The sequence below is a fragment of the Podarcis cretensis genome (assembly GCF_951804945.1).
Source record: "Podarcis cretensis genome assembly, chromosome: 4".
Taxonomy (NCBI): domain Eukaryota; kingdom Metazoa; phylum Chordata; class Lepidosauria; order Squamata; family Lacertidae; genus Podarcis; species Podarcis cretensis.
The window spans coordinates 45,253,703-45,274,266 of NC_137173.1; the positions used below are offsets into that span (position 1 = coordinate 45,253,703).

General features: G+C 41.3%; 1 long non-coding RNA gene across 1 annotated transcript; it reads right to left on the reverse strand.

Annotated features, from left to right (window-relative positions):
• Positions 1–9,706: 9,706 nt before the first annotated feature.
• Positions 9,707–19,725, reverse strand: LOC307214029. The gene is made up of 3 exons (XR_013837842.1): positions 17,957–19,725; positions 12,743–12,831; positions 9,707–9,801 (listed from the first exon to the last, which is right to left on the reverse strand). It is a non-coding gene; the product is annotated as an uncharacterized lncRNA (long non-coding RNA).
• Between the last annotated feature and the right edge of the window lie 839 nt (positions 19,726–20,564).

Here is a 20,564-nt window from a genome sequence, read left to right on the forward strand (position 1 = left end):
ACATTATAGCCTTAGATTATGGGGTTGCCTAGCTTGGAAGAAGTCATTCATTACTGAATTACATTGTCTAGCATTTGTTCCCCTAGCAGGTGCAGCCAAAGCCTTTGACCATTTCAGGACAACATGTATGACAAGTTAGTTAATTGTCAGCTACACTTCTCAAGTCACCTTTGAAAAACCCATGAGGGAGGGAAAGTGTGCTGTTATACTTTCATGGCCTTTAAAGAAGTCTCTCTATAAATATGCTTTTCCAGGTGAAGCCAATGAAGTTTTTTTTTTTTTATCTTCAACTTTGAAACAAAAAACACAACAGTTCTAAATATAATGTGACATGTGACATTGGAAACAGCCAAATTGAATTCAAATGCCAGTTATCTGAAAAGTGGATGTAGTTACTCAGTGTGTGTGTGTGTGTGTGAGAGAGAGAGAGAGAGAGAGAGAGTAAGAGCTGTTCGACAGTGGAATTTGCTGCCAAGGAGTGTGGTGGAGTCTCCTTCTTTGGAGGTCTTTAAGCAGAGGCTTGACAACCATATGTCAGGAGTGCTCTGATGGTGTTTCCTGCTTGGCAGGGGGTTGGACTCGATGGCCCTTGTGGTCTCTTCCAACTCTATGATTCTATGATTCTATGACTGGAAACGGTCTTAAATATAGACATTCATACTTACCATCAAGGCTCCTCCCTTAGGTAGAGGTAGTAAGATAGGTAGTAAGATAGTGTTCACACTGAAACATGTATAATGCTGGTGACTGTGATGTCACTGTTTAGCTCTGAGAGATTATGAAAGTAGTCTTTGGTTCTAGAGGCCTACACCACTAGGGTGTGATATCTCCTTTGCTGTTCAGAAGACTAGAAAGCTGCCTTACAGCAAATCAGACCATTTCTCCATCCAGCTCTGCATTGTGACAGTAATGTCAATGACTTGCCAGGGTTTCAGACAGGAGCCTTTTCCGACCCTATCAGGAGACATCCAGGGAATGAACCTCAGATCATGTGCATGTAAAGCATGCCGCTCTACCACTGACCTAGAGCCCTTCCCTTATTCTGCCCACTGTCTTGTTTCACAGGCCAGTGTGTTTTGACAAATACATGAAGTGGGGGGAGGTCCATTGCACAACAGATACCATTAAAAAGTCAGAGTTTCAATAGACTTTCAAACATACCCAAATCAGGCTTTGATCTGCACAATACAGAAAAAGAACTGGATAAGTTTCTTGAGCTAGTTTTGTGTGAAATGTGGAGGATTCATTCAAAATGGTTTGTAGGGACCAGAGGTAAGTCAATATGTAGGCCTCAGACCGGAATAGAGGTGACCAAAAGGTCATTCTTCGCTTTACAGAAGTGCCCAACATCTTACAAGATACAGCTTGCATTTTTGCCCTGATGTCTTTTGAGTTTCGGGCTGAAGTGTAAAGACCATTTGTAGCCACTTCAGATAGCATAATTGCTACTCTGAAAAACTGTGTATGTCCCAGAGGTTACATAAGTGCTGTTGAAGCATTATGGTAGTTGCTATGGTAATGCCTTATATTTTATTAAGTAACAGGTAAATAGTCCTGAAAATCTTGTATTATCTGTTGACGAGGCAGGGAAGGTTGCCTAAGGCAGCTGCACTCTGCAATTCCCCTTTATGCCTTGTCATCAAGGTTATATGTTAATTAATGCCTATTAAAATTCTATATACACTTGAAGTTAAATTGCAGGCCTAATATAAACTATTATATGCAAGGGGTGGGTGTGTTTTTTTAGTCCAATAATAATTTGATTGGGAATGGCATTTTAAAATCTAAATGTTTAATAAAATGCTGCTGGGTGGTTGTTAAAAGAAGAAGAAGCTATTCTAACAGAAAAAGACAGTATGGCTACTTTTCTAGTCATAGAATTCCAAATTAGTTCTAGTTTCATGTTGTTCTTTTTTTAAAAAAAGATCAAAAGTATCAGCCTAGGTCATAATCACTTTGATTCATTTAGATTTTCAGTTCAGGGATATGTATATATAACCTTCCTTAAAGAATAATGACCTAGAAAGAGGATTACATTAGCAATGATCTCAGTGCTTCTCTGCTACTGAGAAACAGGAGAGAGATACCACCCCCAAAAAAGAGAAAATAAACCTCAAACTCCCTTCTTCCTCAAAAAACAAACAACCCAAATTGGACTAAATATACTCATCTTGCACCAGGAATCACTGACTATTTAGTATCAGTCAGGAAAGAGATGTAGAAAGTTGAGGATGTTCTGCCTTTGGGTCTCGTTCAGAAGCTCCAACTGGCAGTGGCGTAGCGTGGGGGGTGCAGGGGGGGCCGACCGCACCGGGCGCAACATCTGGGGTTAGGGCAAATCCACGGGTTAGGGGGCGCAAATCCACGGGTTAGGGGGCGCAAATTACTTGCCTTGCCCCGGGTGCTGACAACCCACACTGCGCCACTGCCAACTGGTGCAGAATGCAGCAACCAGATTGTTGATGGAGCTTCTGGGTCAAGAACAGGTGACACCATTGTTAGAATAGCTGCAGTGGCTGCCCATCTGTATACAGTGTATATCTTTAAATACACAAATAAATAAAAATAAAATATGCTTATCCTATGCATTACAAGATGAATCATAATAATTACAAACACAACTACAACAATGTTCTGGAGAACAGAGGGGAGGTGTAATGGTGATGTTGTGGGCACAAGTTAATTTGACCTTCACACCTGCCATCTTTCCCCCATACAGGCTGGAAACTTGCAAAATTGTCATTTTCACAGCATTCTCCAGCACATAAAAGATGTATATGCGTTTTCAGAGCACCATGGCATTTTTACAATAGTTCCACTACATGCAAAAATATTGCGGGAGTCTTTGACCTCAGTTTCTATTTTTCTTGGATCGTTCACAGGTCACCCTGGCACTCTATGAAACTGTGAAATCTACCCACCAAAAATAACAGCATGGGTGTTGTTTATGTAGTCACTTCTTCAGATTTTGTTTTTTAAAGATATGTGAATAAAGACCTCCTAGTTTTGCCAAGCGTTGTTGACTCACTTTCAGCTTGCTTCATTTTTTGATTGACCTCTTATAAAATATGTAAACAAATCAGAATTTGATGTGAGTTCCGATATGTGAATTCCAGAATAACTGATGCTGTAATTTGGCTCTCCTGTAATTAGCAAACATGGGGGTGGGGGGAGGAAAAATTGAAACAAAGCTATTCCTTTACTCTTCTTGGGTTCTGCTTGTAAATGAACTAGAAAACAGAGGAAAGATTGTATCACATCGAGACCCTTTCCATTTTTCCCCTTGGCATTATCTTAGAAGACAGTAGCAGCAGAAAAATCCCTGGAATACAGGAGACTGAATTAATCTTTTCCTCTCTCGAAGAACAGAAAGTATTTATGAAATGAAAACATTTACTGAATGCTTTTAAGTAAACCCACACAAACGTCGGAGCATGAAGTTCACATTGCATTTATCTTGGGAGGAAAGAGATTGAAAATGTGTGCATGTGTGAGAGAGATACAATTTCTGTTCTTGAATACTATTCATGATCGCAAAACAATGAAACAAAAATACAATCTGCAGAGCAGCGTGTGGCTCTTATTTCCTTACTTTTCATCTAAAGGGCAAAAATCCTGAGTCATAGGCATACTTGAGGCTTAAAGCCCAAATTTGGCTGATTGTTTCAAATGAAAAAATGAAGTCCAGCCTTCCCCACTTCTACAGCTCCTCCTCAGCAGTCGCTCTGCTCTGCCATTTTCTTCTCAAGTATTCCTTTGCCTCTCAAGCCCTACTTGGGCATTGTACTAATAGTCAAGAAGCAGGGCCATACACCACATGATCTGGACATAAAGGACGATCGAGTTTTTTTAAAAAAAAAATTAGACAAATCCACGAAAGTCAAGGCCACCAATGGCTCCGACAGTAGGCAGTACTGTAACCCCTCATCTTATGCAGGGGATTCAGTGTATTCATAAAAATCACATATAGTCAAACCCTTGGAGCCACTGCACAGCTGGTGGATGAGGAGGAAATAGACTGCATGCCCAGCACTCTCAGAGCTTGTGTGCTGAGTGGGCCTTGCTACCCACCAAGCAAGGAAGAGAGCTTAAAAGCCCTTTTTGCGCTTTGTCTGCCTGGGTTACCTGGTGCAAACAGAACTTTTAAGCTCTCCACCTTGCTTGGTGGGTGGCAAGGCTCACTCAGCATGCCAGCTCTGGGAGGCTAGGGATGCTTGCATGAGATCTTATGGGAACTTGGAGTGCCTTGAGAGAGACCTCATGAGAGCAACCCAGAGCGCCCCCCCCCCCCCACCAATGCCAACTTGCTGAGTAGGCCTTGCCCTCCAAGCAAGGTGGAGAGCTTAAAAGCTCTTCTCATGCTGGGTAACTCCAAGCAGACCTTGGAGCTTTTAAGCTCTACACCTTGCTTGGGACCTTTATCTCACTTTGATCTTGAGTCCTAAACAACGTCATTTTTAACAGTTTTATTTTTTCGTGTTTGCCCCCAGAAGTTCCAAGGTCACTGCTAGGACAAGCTATAATAAAATGTATGCAGCTGAATAGCTTGCTTTTCATCTTGGAAGAAAGTTTTTTGTAATTTGTAAATGTGTGGCTCCAGTAATAGATGCTGATCATTTGAGAAAAGTGTTCTTTAACTGCTTACAATGCTAAGGCAATTTCAATAACAGCATTGCATTTAATGCTACTATATAGTGGTTTCTACAAACTCATTTTAATTTCCTTATCAACAGTTATCTCAGCCATTTTCGGGGGGAAATATTTCTTAGATTACATATTTAAAGTTTTGAAAATAGCAAAGAATATTTGCAACATAAATAACTTAATGGCCGTAGGTTTTAGAATGAGAGTTTTCTTGCTATTATGGAGTTATTTAAGTATCATAAAACTCTCATTAAATTCCCTGGATTAGCTTCTGCTGTATTATTGTAAAATGTTTTTTTTTGTCCCATCATATACTGGTGTTGAGGTTTAAAAATTAATAGTCAGCATTATGAAGCTTATTACGTGATTGTCCAATTTACCTGCACTTGCTAAAAGCAATTGTGTCTGTCAGGAGCTGCTGAATTGCAACTGGCAGCCTTCTCAGGGAGGGAACCTTCCAGACTGAATCCTCCCACTGTGGCCATTAGATCCATCTAGGCAGGAAGTAGTATAAAGACTTCCTGTTCCAGTTGAGCCTTGCTTGAGCAATGAGGTCTTCCTGAGCTCTGGTGTATTGTTGTTTATTCTTTGGTTCCAATTCCTGGTTTGTCCTCTGGTATTGTCTTGTTCTCCAGTTGACTTGACTTGACTCCTAGCTTGTCTCTTTGGTCCTGCCTGTAGTGATGGGGCAAAGCTCCCCCCCCACACACACACACACCGGAATCACTCCAGCCTACCTCAATGGGGCTGGTGTGGGTTGGTGGTGATGCTGGGGCTGCTGGATGCATTGGTGGGAGTCCTGGATTGGCTCTGACCTTGGTGCCACCCCACCTGACTCACTCCATCCAGGTAAGCTGGCATTCTCCAGAAATGTGCAGGGAGTGAAACACACACAGAGACACAAATGGTTTTGAAGGTGACCTGAGGGGAGAGTTCACCTGCCGCTAAATTTGGGGCACTTGAAGCCAAGGGAAAGACGAGAATATGAACAGCTTCACCAGCATGCACACGCCAAGCATTTTACAAGCATTGTCAGAAAAAGTCCCACTCTATCCCACACACACCACTGCCTAAGTATACTCACAAGCACTGAGGGAACTGAGATCCAAACTGATCTGAAAGAACTTTCTTTTCTGTTCTATCATTTTTTAAAAAAAATGTTTAAAGAAACCCCATGGACTTTTTGCAGTTAGGAAAGTGATGGGGATATATACTGAAAAGTGTAGGATGAACAAATGATTAACAGGAAGCTGTAAAACATGCCACAATGAAATCAGTGTGTGTGCTCATTGTTGTATAATCACACCACAAACAAATGAAAACAAATGCTTAGTAAAGATGGGATATACTCTAACCTCTGTGTAAGTTTTGTGCAAGCAAATCAGGACGAATGCTCAATAAAAAGATGCACTGGAAGAGCCCCACGTTTCCTGGCTTACAGATATGTAATGATGTTGCCCTTTTCCAGTCAGAAGCACCACCAGCTGTTTCTCTGACAGTGCTGCCTCCTAAAGCCATATTCCTCAAGTATATGAGCTAACAACAATCTAAGACACATTCATTGAAGGCAGTATTTTACATTTTATATGTGCCATCACTCACTCAGAGTGCACCGGTAGAGAGGGGCTTTTTCCCCATATCAGTGACTGTAGCACCAAGACTAGAAACGCTTTGCTTATGGAAGGATGCATATTGTCTTATGACGGGTATCCATGTCCACTCTCAACAACCGGCAATGCATATGGCACACTCACAACTATCATTCATGTCTGTAATATCCATCTTCCTTCTTTTGCTGGGAATAAAACAATAGATTCTCAGCTTTTTGCTTTGAGACTGAAATGAATGATTCCTATTAATGTCATATCAAGTTAACAGATGTAAGCTGTTCTCCATTAAAAGGACAGAAATCCAGAACCATATAAGTAGTTGTACAGATATCTTATATTCAGGTTAAAAACAAAATGGCTTATGCATGCCCAGCTATATTGTGTGCTAAATATAAATTATTAGGATTAATCATTTTCAAGCTGCACATTTTATAACTTATTATTATCTGAGTCCCTATTTGGTATAATGCAATTTGTCTGAGTGTATGTACTAATCTCCCCCGGCCCCATCTTAACATGGCCTTGGAATATAAAATTGCCTGCATACACCTGCATATTTTTGCTGTTTTATTATTATGCTATTTCTAAAAATTATTATGTCATTTTCAGTGTGTTATTATTGCTTAGTAACTTCCATGTCTGGGCAGTATTCGTGGAGATAAATATATTTACAGGACAAATATTTAAAGTACTATATAATAGATTTGTTGGTACTCTGGACAACTAATAATACAGCAGAGTTCATTTTACAGAGTAGCAGATTTTACTGTTTTTAAAGGTTTCACATTTTCATTAAACAATTTAAACGTTTCTATGAGACCTTTTGCTACAGAAGGCTAATCCAGAGCAGTTGCCTTAGGTCCCAACAGGACAGAGTATCAGAGAGTTGTGATAAGGTTTCAGACAGCTGGGCACTGACAATGCTACTTCTGTTACATGCAATGTGTGGAATACAGTTTCTCTTTAATGAATGTATAGCAGTTTCCTGCGATGGCGTTGCCATCTCAAGACTTCTGCATGTGAAGTTGCAGTTAATTACACCAAGGAAAACATATTAGGATGCAAACAGTTTGATTTCAGCAAGCAAAACAGCTTGGGATACATCTGCTGCATTCAACAGAGGAATAGTTCATGTTGAGATATCACACTTTTCTACAATTTGAGGTACACAATTGCAGGACAGAAAAAAAATAGAGGCAGAAAGAATTAGCTGGGACCAAAACAGGCCACAACTTAACTGAACATGAGTGAAAGAATGTAGCAGTGTTTACCATGTTGTGGCAATTTCTCTGCCTCCATCACATCCTCAAGTAACCTTCCAAGGCAGCTTTTTCATATTGTTTGGAGTCTGTTAACATGTACTCAAGGGAAAAGAGTTTTAGACTTAAAAATCCACTGTGAATTGTTTGCAATGCACTTTGAGGACAAAGTTGCTTGTCTTTGTGGCAATCTGGATGCCACATCCATACTTACTGCAGTCCCCAAAGAGATATCTGCTGCAACATCTTGATATCCGTTTCAGCTGGTGTGGCCTGATGACATGGACAAGGTTCTTGTGATAATGTGGCCAGCATAATTTCTCACTGATCCTCTTTGCTTGTCAAGGGAGTATGGCTAAGTGGATCCTGGGTGTGGTCAATGTATTCTGGTGGGTGGGAATGGTCTCGGCCATCCCAAAAGAGGCAGTGATCCAGCTGCTCCTGGACCCATTGGTTTATGACAGCTGCTGCCTTGTTGCAAATATGCCCTTTTAAAGAAAGGTGATTCAGAGGGTTGTGGTGCATCAATTGCAAGTACCCTTGGGTGAAACAGGTTGTCTTGACGCATTTCAATCTGGATTCAGGCCTGGTTATTGGAAGAAGGTGTGGCGGTGCAACCTTGTAATTCTTCTTTGATCTTTCAGTAGCTGTTGATGGCATTGACCACAGCATCCTCCAGAGCTAACAGAAGGATTGTACTGGAGGTACTGTTTTACAGTGGTTCCAGCTCTATCTCCAGGGTCAGTTCAGAGAAGAGTATCGAGTGATTGTCATTTGGCCCCTTAGCAGTTGTGCTGTAGTTGTACCAACTTGTCCTCATGTACGTGGGTGATACCCATCTCTACTTCTCTGTAGCATCTGAATCAGAAGAGGCTGTGCTAGCCCTGAAACAGTGGTGGGCTGAATGAGGGCCAATAAACTGACTCTGGATCATAGCAAAGTGGGTGGGCTGTTCCTGAGTCTGGATAATTTGTCAATTGGCTGCTTTGGATGGGGTTGTACTCTTCCTGAAAGAGCATGCTCATGGTCTGGGGGTGCTCCTAGACCCATCTTTGACACTATAGAGGCCCAGGTGACTTCACTGGATAGATGTATCTTCAATCAGCTTTGGCTGTTAATACAACTATGGCTGTTTTTGGACCAGGGTAGGCTGGTCATCCATGTCATCCATGCACAGGCAACCTCTGGGATATTTGACTGCAATGTGCTCTATGTGGGGTTAGTCTGAAGCTGCAGTTGGTGCAAAAATGTGGTGGCTCAACTGCTCACTGTGGCAGCATATTGCCATCAGGTTGCTCTGCTGTTGGAAAAATTGCCCTAGCTGCCAATTAGCTTCTGGGCTAAGTTCAAGGTGTTGGTTTTTATGTATAAAGCTCTATATAGCTTGGGGCCTGAAAGACCATCTCACCCCTTATATACCCAATCGATCACTGAGCTCTGCAGGCCAGAGCCTTCTGAAAATGCAATCTCATCAGAAAGGTTATGCAGGAATTGGGCTGTTAGTGTTGTGGCACCTACCCTTTGGAGTTCCCTTCTATTAAATGTTAGACAGGCACTACCTTTGTCATCTTTCTGACACCTACTAAAGACTTTCTTCTTCCAACAAGCTTTATAAGCTGAGATCTTTCCCAGTCTGCATCAATACTGGGATTATTTTAAATATGTTTTTATTGATTTTTATCTCTTGTTGTTTGCCAGCCTGGTCTCCTTTAGGAGGAAGGGCAGGATATAAATTAAACAAACAAACAAACTTTATTAAAGGAAAATGGCATAAAATGATCACTACCTAGGTCAGTGTAGAGGGAGAGAATGTTGCCCTTCTTATTAAGATTCCCATAGGATGCACCAAGCAAAGCCTCTCAAGAGACGTCATGCATATCTGTGAATTATGCTTTGGTAGGGCTTGGAAAGAGTTAAGGAGCAAAAGCTCTGTTCCATCAATAAAGTTAACACTCCTGCATTTCCCAATTTCACACACTAAATGAAAATAACTTATATTTTTGCACAATCAGAAATTACAGCATAGAGGCTACATCACATATACCCATTTGTTCCTCAGTGGCAAAAAATTTTAATTGTAGCCTTGAAACGCAGAAATGAAAGTTATAGAAATAGCAAAACCAATCATCTTGTGCAGAAAGCTGAGGGCATTTCTAAAGTTCAAGAAGCTTTTCAAAAAAGGTAAAATGAATGTAATCTTTAGAGGAAATGTCAATTTTATTCTGGGCAACTGCAGTCGAAACATAAGGGTTTTAGCTGGAATGGCAAAGGACTCTGCACGGAGAAAACTAAAAGGAGAAAATAGTAATACAGGAAAAAGGTTAACATCTTGACATTAAATTATGGTTTTACTAAAACTCACAGTATACTTATTTTTTTATAATCAGGTACCAGTGACTAGTGTGGCAGGTAATAAAACAATAAAAGGAAAAAAAGAGTACATTTATCTGTCAATCTTTTGGTTCGCTGGTACTCTGTAGGAAACCTAAATATACAGCCCTTTGAACTATGTTAAATGGCTGTCAGCCTGATACACAAAGTCCACTAAAGCTTGAAGTACTTTTATTTAAGCCAATGGGACTTGCATCACATTAAATCCAGATTCCAGGCCTAGCTAAGTTGTGGGTTGGGCTGCCTACAAAGGTAAAAAAGATGTGGCCCTTGCATTGTTTCAAAATAGATGTTCCCTTCCATATTCAGTGGCATTAAACATGTTCATTAATTTATTTTTGCTATGCTAACTCAGTACAGCCATACGTGATGCTCAGTTACACGTTGCTTGAGTTTTTCTTTCTCTCTTAAACAATGAAGGCACAGAGGCAAAAAGGCAGAGTAAAAGATTTCTCAATCCTTTCAGCTTCTTTTCTAAAAATGCTTCCCCTCCCCAGCTGATTGTTGAGATTGCAATGCAAAGGGCTCTGCAAAAACAGGTCATCTGACCTCATTGTGACATCAGGTGGTTGACAGATAGATGCTCCCACCCTCTTGTCAAATTTGGTCTGGGGTGTGGGGAAATCTCTGGCCTGTTGGTCAGATCCAGTTCTCTACACCAGGCTTAACCCTTTAGGACCCGTTATGATCCTCATAAAAATTGCTGCTCCTCAGCTGCTGTTTGGAAAGGAAGCCTCTGTTGGTGCCAGAGAACAGGAAAAGAGAATGGTTCACAGACACACATTCAAAAGTAAATTCAGTCACCCAGGAAACACCTCTTAGTTCTACCCTATATGCTAAAAATTGCTTTCATATTAATATGGTAACAGAAACAACAATTGTCATGGCATAGCATAGGAATTCCCCTTATTTCCCAAGCAGTGGATACCACTGCTAATATGTTAGAAATTACTTAGCAGCTGCTCTGTTTGAACTCACCAGGACCAAGTGTACTCGTTAATTTCCTCCATGATGACTTTATTTGGTTATTATTGCATAGAAGTCATTTTGATAATTGAACGGCATGGAAGTGGAAGAAGAGGAGGAGGAGGAGGAGGAGGAGGAGGAGGAGGAGGAGGAGGAGGAGGAAACAGTAAACTATCTAGCAAGACTTGCCAGAAAGATCTTTCCAGTCAAAAGGAGAGTTCCCCCATCCATAGCTGTCAACTTACAGATTTGAAAATAAAGGACCAGCAGCCAAAATAAGGGACCTGCAGCCTCATCTGTTCTAGGCACTCCAGTCTTCCTGTCCTCCTGCAGTCTGGTCAAACTCATGCTGGGTAGCTTCGAGAACACTGTCCAACCAACTTTGTAACCAGAGGCTCAACTGAATAGAATCTGAATCACATGCACCACAAGGCCTATGCAACCTCAACTTAAGATGGCTCCCTGGCCTGGCTTTGCACTGCAAAGTTTGCAGCAGCACGTGCAACAAAATGGCATCCAGCATTCAAAACCCCCCTCAGCTTGCATTAACTAGCCACACACAAGGCATGCAAGCTCCACCCCCCCAGTCATTCTTAGACTTCTTATTGGGTGAGCAACACAGCCAAGCAACACAGTTGGAGCCTCCCTCCTCCCTGGCTGGCAGGGAGGGAAAGAGAGGAGCTGCTTCCTTTGAAATTTAAGGGACATCATTTAAGGGACATTTAAGGGACATCCATCAATAAGGGACAGCAGCGGGACATGGCGCTGGAATAAGGGACTGTCCCTTCAAATAAGGGACACTTGACAGCTATGCCCCCATCAACTGGAGCAGCTAGTGAGGCAGGGTGGGGTGGCAGCTCTTACTATGTAATTGTGACTCACCACTAGAAAAAGTCACATTTCAGCTCCAGCCCTATACACCTTTACCTTGGGGGAAGCTGGAAGGAGGAATACGGTAGGATTTACTCACACCCCCCCCCCCCAAAAAAACCCTATACATGACAGGATTGCATTGTTAAGCATGTAAGGAAAACTTGACAATACAGGCAGCAACTACTGATACACAATTGCCGACATGTGGGTCCTTTTGACCTGGAAGAGAGCAGAATGGGGGCGGAACAGAATGGGTTGGAATGGGGCAGGGCACACTTATATGCTTACGCATGCGGGGGCCAGGAACAAAAACCCCACACAAAATGTTCACTGCCTGCACAATGTCAAGAAGAGGTTCTATTATGTGGTGTGGCTTGATTTGCTTCCAGACACAGTGAAATACCCACTTTTGTCACCACTTCATATTTCAATCAAATAAACATGTATTAATTTATAGAGTGTTGTTGTATCTCTGAATTTATCCTCGTTTCTCTTCATGTGCACCTGTCCTCCTTAACAGCCAACTGCCTACATGTTATATAGCTTCCCTTTATCTAATCCACCAACAAACTGATCCTGCTTACTAGGCCAATATCCTCCTTTGTTCTTCCAAAAGAGAAGGCAAAGTCCCTGCTTAATAGCACCGCTCATTCCCCTGCCCTCCACCATGTTGTTTTAAGTGGCCCATGGTGGATGGGTGGGTGGGTGTTCACAGTGTTTTGACTGCTGCCCGAACCAATTAATGTGGACTTCTGCTTGATAGCCTCAACTTCAGCAACCAGCTGAAAAGATTACAACTATTCTGTGGTAACTCTTCATCATGTTTAGCTCACTGCTATTATAAAACTATTAAAGAAATAGTGTGTGGTAATTAACATTTAATTATTTACTCCTTTGTAGCAATCATTAGTATTTAGAAGTAGCTAACTATGCAGCACCGAGAAAAACCATGATCATTAATACTCTTCTAATTATTTCTTTGTTCAATAATGTACTCACTTATTACTGCTTCCATAGATCTCTCATCAAATCATTGTCCTGTAGCTGGCCCCTCCTGCCTAAACTTTTCACCGTATTTAGGTCTGTACCTAAAAAAAGCCATTTATTACCACAAACAAAGGGGTAAGGAACCTTTTTCAGGCTGAGGGCCACACTTGATAACCTTCTGAGAGTCATATTCTAGAGGCAAAAATGGACAAATCAAGGGATGTAAATTTTACCATTGTACTGTAGACTTATTTGTATGCATACTCTTCCCTGCCTTCCAACCATGGAAGTGAGAGGTATTATCAGTCCTTGTATTTGAGGTTCCACACCTTTGCCACAAAGTCTATGACCAAATATAGTTGGTTATTTTTCCCATTGTCACTGGCACTAGGACATGTGGAGTCATATAAGATTCAAATGCCTTGCATATACAGTGGTGCCTCGCAAGATGAAATTAATCCGTTCCGTGAGGCTCTTCGTATAGCGGTTTTTTCGTCTTGCGAAGCAAGCCCATTGACAGCTTAGCAGATTAGCGCTATTAGCGGTTTAGCGGCTTTTAGCGGATCAGCTGATAAGTGGCTTAGGGCTTAGGAAAAGGGGGGAAAGGGAAAAAACCCCGCAGGAACTCACAAGACATTTTCATCTTGCGAAGCAAGCCCATAGGGAAATTCGTCTTGCGAAGCGCCTCCAAAACGGAAAACCCTTTCGTCTAGCGGGTTTTCCGTCTTGCGAGGCGTTCGTCTTGCGGGGCACCACTGTAGTTCAGCAGCATCTGGAAGGCTGCAAGCTTCCTGTTGCTAGCCTAGTAAACGATCTCCTCACCCAGTTTTCCCATTTAACTCATGAACTAGATGGTTTTAACCTACACCGAAGTGTTATTCATATTTCATCTGTCTTAAAGCTAATGTTACAACATGAAAGCAGAACACTTAGCAGCATTATAAGCTTGACTCTTTGCAAGCTAATTGCTTTGCATGTCTCTGGGTAGATCTCGGTGACAAGCAAAGGGCAATCGCTCATGCCATTTGCATTTAGCATGGTGTTAGGAAGATGATGGCAAAATAGATTCAAGATCACACAGATGACAGCACATGGGGCCCTGGAAATGAGCCATCATCTGAATGAGGCAAAGTAGAGTGAGGAAGGACCTGCAGCCATATAACTGCATAGGAACACAGGAAGCGGCCTTATATCGAGTTCCATCTAGTTCAATACAGCCTAGCAGTGCTATTGACTGGCAATGGTTCTTCAAGATTTCACAGCCCTACCTGGAGAAAGAAACAGTGGGGACTGGACCTAGAATCTTCTGCATGCAATGTTCAACCATTGAGCTGCAGACCATGCCTAAATGTCACAATCCATCTTTGTACAAAAGTGCATGATTGTTCAGGTAACCTGGTGGAGGACTACAGGGCACTATTCTGCATGTAACTGACTGAAAGCAAGGGGGGGGGGGGGAGAGGATTGTGCTTGCGTTTGTTTGTTTGTTTGTTTGTTTGTTTGTTTTTAAGAATCATTTGTAATGTAGATGTTCCAAGTCTAATGAAAATACTCTTTCATTCTTTCACTACTAGAAAGTATATTGATTTAATAAAAACCACAGACATGTAACTTCAATATCATCATCTCTATTTACATTTAAAATTAGCTGACTATTTGTTTTTAACATATGGTAAGCGCATCACACACACACAACACATGGACTGTAAGAAACAAAGGGCTTTGCAGACCCCTTTTGTCAGAGTTCTCTGTCTGTCTGTCTGTCTGTCTGTCTCTCCCCCTCCCTCCCTCTCTCTTTCTCCTGCTGCCCCTAAGTTAATTTCTTTTCAGCATACAATGCCTCATTTCAAAGAAAAATTAACTTGGTCATGAGAAATAGATAATGATGAAAAATGCTAAGACAGAAGTTGAGATGGTCCCTTCAGCTCTCTGAATATAATGAACTATGAATGAGGTGTAAAATTAATTACTATTAATGGTAAGGCATGGTGTGAATCTTATCAGTAACTATTCAGCTCAGCCTTTTACAAGAGACGTTTTGCAAACAAGACTATTTGGGAATCATAGAATCATAGAAGTGTAGAGTTGGAAGGGACCACAAGAGCCATCTAGCCCAACTCCCTGCAATGCAGGAATCTTTTACCCAACGTGGGGCTCGAACTCACAACCCTGAGACCAACAGTCTCATGCTCTACCAAGTGAGCTATCTTTGAAGCCTTTTTAGAAATGGTTGTATGTATGTATGAGTCAATGAGTGCTAACTATTCATTGGCATTTTATTGTATAAGTATACCATCAATTCAACCTGTTTTTTTAAAAAGTACTATCATCATGATGATATTGGTTTAACTCTACCAGTGCAGTGTAAAAAAAGAGAAAGGCTGTTGGGCTTATGGTGGGGAAGGACTGCAACTTAGCTGGAATTCTTTGCTCACATCTTGTCTCACTCTCTGAAGAAGTTGTAATATTATGTTGGCAGAAAAGTTGGTATAACTTAAAATACTCCCATAGCATTCAATGGACAGCCCAAAATCATTGCCGTACCACTTCCACAGAATCCTAACATCCACCCTGACAACTGTGAAGGGGAAAAGATTCTGATTAAGCCAACAAACATAAACCCTGCTGGATCAGACCAGAAGTCTATCTGTTCCTGCATCCGATTATCCACAGTGACTGATTCTGCACAATCATGGGTAGAACGATGGAGTCAGATCTGGTTGGCTTCCTGACACAGTGTTGATCTCCAACATGACAGCAGGAACTGTTTTATGAACAGCTCTGAATTAGCTTTTGGACATCACGCAGTCTGAAGGGAGGCACTTCTGCATCATTATGTTTTCTCCATGGGGACAGGACTCTTTGGCTTTTGTGTGGATGGAATATAAAAGAGTTACATCCATTGTCCACACACTTTTGTCGCTAGCCCTGCCTAGCACTGGCATGTGGCTCATGCAACTTCCAAAAACGGGATGTGTGGCCCTTTGGATGAAAAAGTCCCCATCTCCCCCCTGCCATACCCATTTACTAGGGACTAAGCTCCACTGAACTGGGTGAGACTTACCGGTACTTCTTAATAGATATGTATAGGATTGTGCTGTTAGTTGCTGTAGGGTTTGGTTTATGAAGGATGGCTGTAGCTTGGCTAAATGTTTATACTAGTTTCAAAATAGTCCATTGGTTTCAATATTTCCACTTTCAACCTCAGTAAGCTATCATTCTAATCTAAAAGTTTGTGTTTCTGTGTGTTTATGTAAAGAAATGTGGTACATGGCTATATAAGCTAACCTATAACTGCAGGCTTCCTAATTATGTGATACTGAGCAGGACTGGACCTGTAAGGGTGTTGTCTCAAAATACTTTATTTTTCACAGAATTTTTGTCTTCATAAGCCTGTAACCTACTTGAGGTCTGATCACAGAACCTAAACATTAATACTGGTAATTTTGCCTGGTGAAACTGAATTTAGATCTAATTATAGATCAGGAAGCAGAATCAGAATATTTATTTCCAGCTATTACTTTCTAATACTAAATTTACCTGCTTGCTAATGAGCTGATTTAGCAGTAATCTGCAAATATTTCATTTCATGAATGTGGATGGGGACACATGAGACTGGGACATATTTTATGTACACAAACAAGCACTGTGTGGAATATGTATTTGGAAGCCTGTGTAATCTTGAATTTCGGGACCTACAGTAATGTTTCAAATAGGATTTTCCATATCATGGGTGTTGGCAGAGATCTCCAATGTCCAGTGTCATTCTGCTACTTTGTCAGATTTTAGAAACTTCTGGGGCAAATTAATTCCTGTACACAAAATACAGAGACTTTACTTCCAAACAAAAGCCTGTCCCATTTTTTTCTAAAATTAGGTGTTACAATTTGCTTAGCAACCACGGAATGCCATGCATTGTATACCACCTGTGGTCTTACAGGTCTATACTGTTCAGTAGCCATTGGCCCTGCTAGCTGGGCATGATGAAAGTTAGGATTCCAGCTACTAGGCTGAGAACACCACACTGAAAGCACATGACTTCCCATAAAGAATTCTGAAAACTGTGTCTGGGAATTGTAGCTCTGTGAGGGGCAAAATGCAGTTCTGTGGATTCTTAGGAGAAGTAATGTGCTTTAAGCATGCAACATCGACAGATCCTAAGTCTGGAAGGCCCACCCCACTGTGTAATATTTTGTGACTTTGATATAAGATTTGGTATTTCAGTCCTGATAACTTCTTAAGTCATCAACATCCACTCCTTTGTCCTGTCCCTTAGGTATGAATATATACGTTTGTCAGTCTAATCTGAATGTTGGAACACCTCATTAAGCAGTTTCTTGATTAGGGTACTTAAGCAGTATGCCCATCTTACGTTAGTATCTGCATTGGTCTCTGCATGTAATGATTTAAGCAGGGTGCTTTTTCTTAACAATAACCCTAACAATTAATACTGGTATCCTAAAATTCTGATAGCTGTTAGCTGATGTTAAGATCTATAACATTCACCACAATGGTTATCCATGTTAACTTTCTTGTTTGTGATTACACCATTTTCATTATGTTTAAGAGTCTTTCTACAGACACATAGCATATGGTATAGGCAGAGGAGATGAGCCTTTGATGTAGAGAACATTTTTAAAAAAACATGTTAAATTGCAATTACACTGTTGTGTTGGTAGCAGGTGATTGGGCCCCAAAGATAAGCGTATTCAACTGCATACAGTATTAACACTACTCGGTAAAATGAATTGGTAGAAAGGACACTGCAGTGGTCCCCCACCCCCATGATGTCATATTGCATAAGACATTTGAAATAAACTTTTCACATTATCTAGAGCATGGCAGACACGACACAGAATCACTTAGGCAAATCCTGGAGAGGTTTTTATTCACTGGGAGAACATTCTGCCCATATCCACCATCAGATTTGAAACTGCAGATGGTAAATCACATATTGCAATGAGCTTTGGCAAAGCTTTAGGAATTTCTTGCTGGCATCATCCATGCATCTCTCAGGAATGATAATTAAAAATTAAAAGTATCTGTCCAGAAATACCATAATGCTAGCATGTAACATAGACCGGTGCACTTGGAGAAATTCAGTGTGAAAAATCAGGCTACTGTGACTAAAAAAGAAAGCAAGCTAGTATACAAAACTAACAGTTGGAAGCTACATTTCCCTTGTATCCCTAGGCAACTATAAATTGTGGCAGAAAGTAATTTTACCTCTCTTCCTCATGTTGCCATCCATGGAATCGGGAAAAGTAAGTTTGGATTAACCACTTTTTTGCTGTATCACAATCAAGTTCTTCTTCTTCTTCTTCTTCTTCTAGAAATTCAAAGCTTTGCTGAGCGTTTTGAATATTAACCCACCCCCTTTCACAAGTGTAGTAGTAACTATGGCTCCTGGAGAACACTCAGGAGACACATTGGGTCACCCTTTCTGTTGGTGGAAAAAGAGCTTTAAACCTCAGAAAGGGGTGCCCTGTGCCACACCAAAATTTGGCAACCCCGCCTCTCACACTCCATTTTAAATTATAGTTGTGGTGCCCCTGAGGCTCTGCACCAAGATTCATCTTTCCTGAAAATTTCTGTGGCCCTTGTCCTATCAGTGTTGGAGCACCAATGTTGGTGGGGCTGAAAAGGGGGGATTCCATGGGTGGGTTGGAAGTATGCCCAGGTAGACCAGAGGAAGGACTGGTTGTGAATAATTCAGTGCCTTCCCAATCCCTTGACTTGCTCCCAGATCAGGGGTTAACTTATCCCAAGACCTGGAAATGGTGTAGCTTGGTCCTTTTTATTTCCAACAGGATAGAAATAGTTAAGGAAACAAACCTGGGGAAAGAGAGATTAGCGCAAGAATGCCCCTCCATTCTCACATGCAAGATCCTGGCACGACACTGGGTGAAGTTAACCTCCTCTCTTGATGTCAGTGTTCTTTGTAGATGGAAGGCAAAGAAAGGCCTCCTTGGACTGCAGTGGCAGTGAGAATTATACTGTGCTGAGAGAGCTGGACAGGGGAATGTCTTCTGGGAATCTCCCTCCACATAAGCAGCTGCCCATGGAGCAATGGCTTCTGCTCACAGTAGTTTTAGAACTTGGACCCAGGTTTTTCAAACTTGATCATGATTAGAAATTCATTATATTTACAACTAGAAAAGATATAAACCCAACTCCAAAAAGCAGAGTTACCCTGGTTAATTTGTTTACTATATTTACTAGGGAATAAGGAGCAGTCAAATCTGAGTCACTGCTGTTTTTGTTATTTTTAAAAGTTGATAGAATGCAATAGCCACCAGGTCCCCTTGTAAGTGGTGAGTTGCATGGAAAAATTTACCTGCAGAGCACAATGATATAATTGAGGGGGATTGTGTGGGTCTTACAGATTACCTTTTCTCTCTCTCAATGTTTATATATTTGTATTTCCTTTTCTCTCTCTCAATGTTTACATATTTGCTTGTTATTGCTCTTTCTTTCTTTCTTTCTTTCTTTCGCAAGACAACTTAGGGGACAGGAGTTCAAAATGTTGCACTTGTACTAAATATGCAATGAATAATTTAATGCACTTTGTCTCCAGTAGCAGCAAGAATAACATGAGGCTGCTAGCTTTTGAAGTACCTGCTAGCTGGTGGCTGGTTTCTGTGACCCTGATTTCCCCTCCGAGTACATTTGTTTGCAAATGATACTTGGCAAAAGGGAAAGCTGCAGAATCAAACCATCATGGAGTTAGCTCACTCTCCTTGAGGTGGAATTTAACTATGGAATATGCCATTCCATAGTTGGTGGAATGAGAAAGTCATGCTTGTGCATAAAGTTCCTTCTTTTAAGGCTAGCAGTGTTCGAATCCCCGCTTCTGTTTTTTCAATACATGGATTCTAGTCAAGTGCCCTTCAGTATGAAGGTGTTCCATAGAGAGCCATGCCACACTAGATCAGCATGCTGAGCACATGCAAAGGAAGGGAGGACTTCCATATTATTAATAGTTGAACGGCAGGACTTTGGCATCAGTTTAAAACTGTTTCTAAAATTAGCAACCTCTCATCTTCTTGTTAAAGTGTAATTCATCGCCTCTGAGACAGCAGCTGAAGAGATGTCGTATAAGTCCCGTCCCCAGTGTCATTTCATGTGTTGGCAGACCATCAGGTCCAATGACTAGGTGCAATTTTAACTTTCTGAAGTGATCCAGAAAATAGAAGCAAGATAGTGTGCTTGGATAGGTGGTCAATGAAGGAAATACAATGAGCTATAACATATTTCAGAGGTATCATTTACAATCATGTCTATTGCATTCAACAGATAAAAGTATCTCTCCTCCCAATGTTGCACCATCCCAAGAGAGACCTGACTCACTGCTGGTGGTACTGTAGCCTCTGGTTTAGATGCCATGAGATTTAAGGGAAAAGGTAGACCACCTAAAGTGTGTCCCTCATCAGCCTGGAAAGCAATGAGAAACGGGGCACCACGGAATACTGTCCTGATGCTGTTGCTTGTAAACATCTTTATAAATGACTTGGATGGCCATGTATCAGGGATGCTGTAGTAGCAGGTGATCTTTGGGGTCTCTTCCAGCTCTCTAATTCTGTGATCCATGGCCTCTCATGTGGTATCCTCAGGACTTTTCATCATACCTATGTGTATTTATAAAGGGGTCATGGTACATAACAAAAATAATCATATTTGTCAGGTGCATTGTGTGAGAATGTCAAGTTTCCCTACCTATCAAGATTTGTCACTGCATTCTCCTGTGATGCACCAATAGCAAAATTTGATGATATATGGATTTTTCAGGACACTGCCATAATTTGCATAATTTGCAATTTACCAGATTGTCCTA